Consider the following 9,705-nt stretch of genomic DNA (forward strand, 5'->3'; position numbering starts at 1 on the left):
AGAAAACAATTTCTATTCCCGCCCATACATGTATTTGTCTATTGATTAGATTGGCATGCCTTTAATGCATACATGACATCTTCGGTGATTGACCAATCGAATATTAATGCGTTCATTTCATATCATTACTGTCAAAACAGTTTAACAAAAATACCGAACTCCAAGGTAAACTAATAAAGGGAGAAGTCCATAAAGAAAATGGCGGGTTAAACCTGGTTTTATAGCTAGCTTAAACTCCCACTTGTGTGACAGTTGTTTATAGTTTTTACATTGACAAAATTTGGTGAGCAATCAAAACAGACATAATAGGTTAATGTGACAATAATTGGGATCCAGCAGCCAAAATTGTGTAAACATACATCACAGACATACAACACAACTGGCTAAAAAATTCAAACAAACATGCAAAAACCATCTAACAAAGACGCCAACAAAAAAGTTGTTGTAGTTGATAGTACATTGACAAAGACTCCGATATAAAATAAGTTTTTTGTATTTGATAGTACATACCGTATATAGTATAAGCTTTCTCGATAAAGTACATGTCTCCTGAATATCCACATACAATGTGTTTGTTTGGTGCTTTTGATATATTTTGTTGATGCATCACGAATCGGTTGAGAAATATGATGTGTCTGTGTTTTAACCTAAGAAAACATTTATTTTTCTGTCTTAGAACCTTAAAAGGTCATTAGACATCAGAAGAGTCGTATAATTAGAACATTTCCCGATTGTAACCTTTTTAGCTCACCTGGCCCAATGGGCCAAGTGAGCTTTTCTCATCACTTGGCGTCCGTCGTCCGTCGTCGTCGTACGTTTACTTTTACAAAAATCCTCTCCTTTGAAACTACTGGGCCAAATTTAACCAAACTTGGCCACAATCATCATTGTGGTATCTAGTTTAAAAAATATGTCCGATGACCCGGCCCACCAACCAAGATGGCCCGCCATGGCTAAAAATAGAACATAGGGGTAAAATGTAGATTTTGGCTTATATCTCTGAAACCAAAGCATTTAAAGCAAATTTGACGGGGTAAAATTGTTCATCAGGTCACGATCTATCTGCCCTGAAATTTTCAGACAAATAAGACAACCCGTAGTTGGGTTGCTGCCCCTGAATTGGTAATTTTAAGGAAATTTTGCAGTTTTTTTGTTATCTTGAATATTATTATAGATAGAGATAAACTGTAAACAGCAATAATGTTCAGCAAAGTAAGATCTACAAATAAGTCAACGTGACCAAAATGGTCAATTGACCCCTTAAGGAGTTATTGCCCTTTATAGTCAATTTTTAACAATTTTTTGTAAATTTTTGTAATCTTTTACAAAAATCTTCTTCTCTGAAACTACATAGACAAATTTAACTAAACTTGGCCACAATCATCATTAGGTATCTAGTTTAAAAACTGTGTCCGATGACCCCGCCTTCCAACCAACATGGCCGACATGGCTAAAAATAAAACATAGGGGTAAAATGCAAGTTTTGTCTATTATTTTTTGAACCGTTATAAATAGAGAAAATCTGAAAGGAGAAAAAATATTCAGAATAATGAGCTCTACCAATTGTCCATATACGTCAAAACTGTTTGACAAATTCTTATAAGAGTTATTGCCCATAAATGACAAATTTTACCATTTTTTTTCATTTTTGCCTATTATCATGAAAACTATGATATTTAGAGAGAAACTATTTTTCCGTTATGCCTTATATGATTAAAATTATGATAGATAAATAAACACTTTAAATCACAAAAATGATCAGCAAGGCAAGATCTATTAAAAAGTCAAATTTTGCCGATATAGTTAGTAGACTGTTACTCTTCATAGGAGTGATTGCCCTTAAATGAGGATTTTTTTTACCCTCTTTTGTGTTTTGAGCAAAAACTAAAGAAGATAGAGAGAAACTAAACAGACTAAAAGATCAGTAATAGAAGATAAAAAAAAATAGAGATTTTTGTCGTGAAGTCTATTGTCGTCTACAATGTTGGAGAGTGTCCTTTGTTTGATATGAACATAGACCAAGGTGAGCGACACAGGCTCTTTAGAGCATCTAGTTCCTTATCGTGACACTTTTAACTGAGTATGGATTTGAATGCATAATAATACATACTTATCCAGTCGACACACCTGAGCTCGATATATTTGGAGTTAAACCCTCCGGATTGTTCTCTTAGTTCGTATATACCAATTGGAATTGTAAGTTATGAATTTTGGTAAAAATAATATTGCCTTTAAGTGCCTCCGGGTTACAATTTTGATTCCGCCTTAACTACTGTTTTGTTTGATATACTTTGCCTTATACTTGTATTTGTATTACTTTTATAAGTTTGGCCATTGATGAAATTTCATTTTGAGAAATCGTTCTTTAAAAAAGATACACTTTATTCTGTCAGTTGTGTATGCATCATTGTAGATACATTTGTGTTTCCTATGATTATTAGCTCATTCGTTGTGGATTACCATCCTTAATCATGTATCATCAATGTTAATATTGATAAAAAAAAAACATTCAAAATACCAATCAATTTGAAAAATAAGGATATTCACCCAAAACAGATTAGATTTATTTGTGATTTTATGATACACTTCATTTTTTTTCCTTTTAACAATTTCGAGATAATTTTTGGTTTAATTTATATAAATTACTATCAACAAATTAAATAAATGTTACTTTATGAATTCTTTTAAATTATTTATTTATCTTTGTTTTCGTTTTTGTTATTTGTCTTTGTTGTTTGTTTTTGTTGTTTGTTTTTGTTTCCGTTGGTTTTTTTTCTTCTTCTCGAAAAGATCGCAAAAGGGAGGAAGGTTTGATAAGACCAGTTTTCTGGCTTAAAATTAGCTTTAAATTAGGAATTTAGACTTTTGCTCACCATGTGTCTTGCAAAATACATGTTTTGGTTGTGTAGGTCCAATGTCATGGTCACAGTGTGCATGCATCAAAATAGGGAATACATTTTGTATGATATGAAAATAAGGACATATGATGTGGTTGCCAATGAAACAACTATCCAGAGTCCAAATAACGTGGATGTCAGCAACTATAGGTAATCGACGGGACCGGTATTATAAAAAAATAAGACAAAGCCATAAAATAAAATCAGCTATTTAATGCCCTGACATTACACAATGGGACACAATTCAAATGAGATAACAAAATGCTTGATTTGTGACAAAACAATTTAAGAAAAAAGCAAATATGAAAAACATCAACCAATGAAAAACAAATATGACAAACATCAACCTAAAGCCCCTGACTTGGGATAGACATGCAAAAATGTGGTGAGGTTAACATGTTTTGTGAGATGGTTGGGTTAATCCATCCTAGTCTGGAATAAAGACAACACTAGTATGGCAAGGATCATTTAAATAATAGATTTTTTCATCCACATACATATATTTGTGCAGATCAGTTATATTCAGGCCTTAATGAACTTTGTCGTTCTCCTAACGGTCTGTCACATATAGCCCTTTTCTTTCCCAGGTTTGTTTCAAAATATTACATGTTTAATCAAAGTGTAATTAAATACTATCATCTTTAAATTCAAACGAGTATACATTGCTGCTCATGTGGTAGTATGGTGAATGACGTTTTATTCTAAAAATAGGGTTTATAGAACATTCAGATGAGCTAATTAATCAAACGCTTCAATGTTTCCCTAAATTGTCTTTCTCCCAACCTGGGACACTGGTTTGGCACATACATGTACGAAAAAGCTTTGAAACCAGTTGAAAATGGTTTGAATCTACAGATTGGTACGAGTACAAAAGGCAACTTATATAAAAAAAAATCACAAAGTACCGATCTTAGATAACTCGCTGTTACTGAAAGTTTGTTCGAATCGAATAACAACTAAGAAAATAAGTCATGTTCACCCAGACTGGATGGAGAAGTATGTATGATTTTAAAGTTCATCACAAATCCCGGGCCAGTGGATAAATATATGAATGTGTATTGAGGGTTTTTTTTCTGAGAGAGAATAGGACAGTGAGGAAGAAACATAAAGTTATATGGCTATGAGTATTTTATCGCAAATGAACAATTTGATGATAAACTGTAAAGCAAACATATATATTACGTAAGTAAGTAAGTAATTAATTAAGTAAGTAAGTTTTATTTAAAGTCGGCATATATATACATGGAAACAGATAAAACATGAGCTCTGGTGAGCTCTTTAACCGACTATCATATAAAAATCATGCAGCTTCATGCAAATTCTAATAAATAAAAATAAAAAAGCATGCAAATATAATGCAAGCAAATTAATTTTGATTTCTGAACCTCCAGGGTCAATGCTCATGCGGCAAACACCTCTATGTGCATTGAATGGGGGAACCAGCAAATCACTGAAATATAAAAAAAACTAACAAACTAAAAAGCATAAAATAAATAAATAAATTAAGCACTGGCATTTAATAGCAGCTATATATAATACTAATGCATAAAAAAAAAACAAAGCAAAAGGCCAGAAAATAAAAAAAGAAGGAAAGAAATCTCAGCTATGAGACAGCACTAGATGGAAACGACGCGAACTGCAGTTGCATTTTTGACCTCCACACCAGGAATTTATATCATTCCTAAATTGGTCAAAAGAGGTCATAGTTCTAGCCTCATTGGGAAGGTAATTCCATACTTTTGCTGCCTCAAATCTAAAAGATCTTTTACCATAACTTGAGGTTCTTAGTCTAGGTACCTCAGCAGTATTCACATGACTGAAATTATATGAATTTGTTTTTTATAACACCTAGATCTTGAATAAATAATGGACATTTTTTGTTAATTATTTGAAAGGTCTCCAAGCCAATTGAGCGCATTCTACGAGTTTTTAGTTATGGAAGGTTTGAAATCTGCAGGAGTGTTTCGTACGAGTTGTGATGGTCTTCATAAATAAAACGAAGCGCTCGTTCTTGTATTTTTTCTATTTTTCTTGTACTTTGTTCCCCACAGAAATGCCAAGTCAAAGGGCAGTAACTTAAGTTTGACATAACAAATGAGTAATAAATTGTAAGTTTACTCAGTTTGTTTAGGTGTTTCCAAATTCTTTTCAAAACATTTAATTCCCTGACAGTCTTTTTACAATTATTTGAAATATGTAAATGGAAGTTTAATTTAAAATCAATTGTAACTCCAAGTAGTTTTACCTCATCCTCACATGATATAGAAATACCGTTCAAATCAAACACAACCTTTTTATCATGTGTTGTTTTACCAAGAGAGATAGCTTAAATTTTCTCTGGGTTGGCCTGTATTTTATTTGAAGAAAACCACGTGCACTGTAGTAAATAATTGCTGTCTTCCGCAAGAGCAGAAATTGCATCTTGTAAGGATTTTCCAGACTTTGACAAGTATTGTCATCAGCATAATTATACAAAGAACATTTTTTTACAAAAAAGAACAAATCATTTATAAAAATATGAAATAGGGTGGGTCCAAGGATGGAACCTTGTAGTACCCCTTTAAATATGTCAAGCATACCACTTAAACGTTGGTTTACTTTCACACACTGTTTTCTTTTTTGTTAAATAACTACATGTTTGTAACATATCAAGTGAGGATTTTGAAAGACCATAAGCTTTTAGTTTCAGTAGCAGTACGTCATGGGGGAGACAGTCAAAAGCTTTTGACAACTCCATCAGGATAGCTGCCAAGGTATTTATTTTGGTCTAGGGCGGATTTCCAATCTTCAATCACTCTTAGTAAAGTTGACTGACATCCAAAGCCTGATCTAAAAGCTGCCAAAAATGGGTGAAGATATTATTAAGTACTGTACTAATTGTACTTCTATGGCATTTTCAAAAGTTTTAGAAATGGCAGGTAACACACTTACCAGTCTATAATTTCCTTTTTCTAAAACACTATTCTTTTTGTGCATAGGTCAACTTAAGCTTTCTTAAAACGGTCAGGGAAGGTTGATGATGATAATGATAAGTCAACAATATCTGTAAGAGGTTTTACAATAGCAGGTTTAAAGTTAGAAAAATGAAGTAATTTAGGTGAAATACCATCTATTCCAGTGGCTTTTTTAACACTAATTTTACGTCTATGTTTCTCAACAAACTCTTGATCAATAGGGGAAAAAGTAAAACTGTTTTGGTCAAGATCTGGAAGATTATCTTTAATGGCCAAAATACTCGGAGTGATCATCATCAACCTTTGTTTGATTGCTTTTAATATTTTTGGCAACATTTACAAAATAGTTATTAAATATTTCACACACCACCTCTTGTTTTGTAATTAAAACATTATTTTCAGAGAGTACAGTTTCCTTTTGGTGTACATTACCTTTATTTGTAAGAAAAGGTTTCACTGTTGGCCAGAAATCTTTAGATTTCGGGCCCCCAGCACAACTCTCTATAAAATATTGGTTAATAGATTTATTTTAACCAATATTAACATGACCAATATTATATACGTTGTATTGCATATTCTACTTTCAGATTCACCTGATTGTTCGTTTTTGCTCTCTCTTTATTTTATTGTTTGTGGTTACTTTTGGTATGTCAACAGATAAACAAGGAACCGCAATAGTGTACACAGCAAATAGACGTATTTGTCGAAATATAACATGGTAATTATGATTTTGTATTATCCTTATATACCCAACATCAAAGATCTTATCCATTAACTTCAATGCGCTCAATCAAAGATGGTACATGTCGTTGATAGTTAGAAATTAAATTCGTCAATTTAACAGAGTACAATAGATAGGTCAACAAAACACCGTCAAATTGATTAAACGACAAAAAAATTCAATAATAAACGAGGAAAACAACTGAAGCTTTTTCTGACTTATTTCAGGCAAGAATGAAACATGATGAGATAAAAAAAAAACCTTTTAATTACTCAACCCTTTCCTATTTCATCTATATCAATAGAATAACGAACTACGTATAAGCGTAGCTTATATATAAAGCAATGAAATATAAATTGTCGATATCACAGACAACAAAACACAGGTGTTAGAAAAGCCACATTTATGATACTGTATCAAAGAATCCAAGCTGTTACTTAAAACAGACTCAAAGTACTCAATCTGCTATTACAGAAACATGTTTGTATACAATGTAAGATACGTCTTAATCAGAAATGTTTAATACATAAAGTTTGCACTAACAAAGTCATGTTTCTATATGTGGAGACTATTTGCCCACATTGGTTTTAACTAAATGTCAAAATAGTAAAATCCAATTAACAAGAGGTACATGTATTTGCAATCTTAATTCTAAATGTCGCTTAAAGCCACTTGATCACATGTTTTGTCTTAAAAATCTGTCTATATCCGAAATATGATAATCGCCCTCCAGCAGTTTTAGAACTTTTTTTTGTTATAATATAAGCATAGTTTGCCTTTCTGAGTTTCATATGATTTAACTATTGTATGTTTTTTTCTTTCTGATTATTTCATGTTCAGTATTAGGACACTAAGTGTTCTCTTAATAAGTTACTATAAATCATTTTTTGTCGATTACTAACATCCATGCCAGTTGGCCTCTGTTGGATAGTTGTCTAATTGGTAATCATACCACTTCTCCTTATTCTTTTATGTAGAAATCGCCAAAAATATTACCACATTGAACAACAGACCACATAATCCACCATCGCCCGTCTCCTCAGACAAAAATACAATTAAAAAAATGAGATTACAACGAACAACACATCTTTAAATAGCCTGACTTGATACGGGCACACAAAGGTTTGGAGCTGAGGATGTTCGCTACTCTTGATTTTAACTTTTTGTCAGATATTCGATATTTCTCTACTTTTATCCATGTAGTGCCAATGAATATTTTGCCCGCGAACCCCTACTTTTCTTTTTATAATTTTATTGAATATAGTTTAACAAGCCATATTAGAAAAACTATCAAATTCTTGTTATTTTTTCATAGTTTTTGAAAAAAAAAGTGACAATGTTAAATGTATGACAAATCTAGGGAGAATCATTTCCCGCCAAATTTTCAATGGCTTATATCATGTATATCTCGAAAACAAGGTCAGGGACCTTTTAATTAGGTCTTTCCACTTTTCCGTGAAAAGACCTATTGCTTTTGTTCTGATTATTTTTTTTTTTCTTCCACCTAATTTTTTTTTCTTCCTCAGTATTATTGTTTGACAAGATGTCGCTTTGATATTTTGTATATGATATCGAACAGTTTATACCCTTTTGAAACTGACCCTTTTTAACCAAACAATTTTTCTTGTAAGAATAACCTCCCCAAACACTGTTTGTCTTGTGGCCACTACTCCTTCGCAACCGTAAAATAAACTGACAAATTTATTTTACCAAATTGCTCATTATGTCCTCAGGATGTTGAGTTTGGTTTTGACCGAAGCGTTCCTTAAACTGCATCTGAGAGTTTTTTTCCCCTAGTGCATTTGTTAGAAGTGATATGCATTTGTAACTGGTAAACCATAAGTACCATAAGTGATAGAGACCTAGGTTCTTTTGATTTGAGGTCCTTGGTCCAAAAAAAAAAAAAAAAGAAACTTAGGTCAAGGTAAAAGGTCAGATCATGTTTTAAATTTTGATTTTGGCTTATTTTCACTTCTGTTCAAAAACCGTATAAGGTATCGACAAAATATGTTTACTAAATTGTTAGTTGCGACATGTGGTAACACTTAAATTTTGGTTCAAAGTTATTTGATATTCAATGAGTTTTTCCTTCCTTTTATATTTAAAATTACGCGTATGGTGATATAACTCATTAATGTGACGTTCTAGATTTTGACCTTTGCCTTAACTTCTAATGTATACATATTAACGCCATAAGACTTTGTGCATTAGGTTGTAAGCAATATGACCTTGAAAAAGCCAACCGGAAGTGACCTTGTGTAAACCGGAAGAAGCTATTGTTTTGTACTCATTATGTGTAAAAGTATATAGAACTACATATTTTAAGAATCAGTGTCAAGGTAACAATCAAATAATACAGGAAGTGACATTTTTCAAAACGGAAGTAACAAAATTAATTATCTCCCATATTTCAAACAATAGTGTATAGAAACCATATATTTTTGGAATCAGTGTTTGACACTGAAAATTTCATTTTAAACCAGATATTAATATTTTCATATCAAAATATATCGTTACGATAGGAAAGACCTTCAACTGTTCTCTGAACAATTGGTTTTTAATTATATCTGGTTTTTTTAGTTCCGTTATTTATATAGTGTCAATTTATATCATTTTTTTTTAGTTTTACGTGCTCATAATATTTGCAGTTGATGCAATACATAAGGATCTTAATGAATCTGACAATTTCTGTAAATGAGCTAACTTATTGTATTGCGCATTTTACTTCCATAGGTTTCCGTTTGCTTTATTTGACGTTTTTCGTGAGAATCTACAAATGTACTTACATTTCTCTCTATTTAATAAAAATTCCCTTACACGTTGTTAATGAAACTCATAGGAAGTCCCGTCTTATATTTTAGAATTGACATGTTAGCTTTTTCGTTTTCCAAAATATTATACGAACCAGTTGGTACAGTAATTTAAAAACACATCAAGGTTCAGACATTCTGAAAACAAATATGTGTCTATTAACTGATCTGTAATGTTAATATCCATTTAAATCTATTTTTCAAAGTCTTGGAGTATATTCTATAAGAATTGATGTCAAGATTAAAAAAAAAACTGAATTATCGAACCAAACATACAGATAGCTAGACTAATTTCGCGACAACCGAAAGGTATTTATTTTGTG

Source organism: Mytilus californianus, unplaced genomic scaffold, assembly GCF_021869535.1.
Source record: "Mytilus californianus isolate M0D057914Y unplaced genomic scaffold, xbMytCali1.0.p SCAF_8, whole genome shotgun sequence".
Taxonomy (NCBI): domain Eukaryota; kingdom Metazoa; phylum Mollusca; class Bivalvia; order Mytilida; family Mytilidae; genus Mytilus; species Mytilus californianus.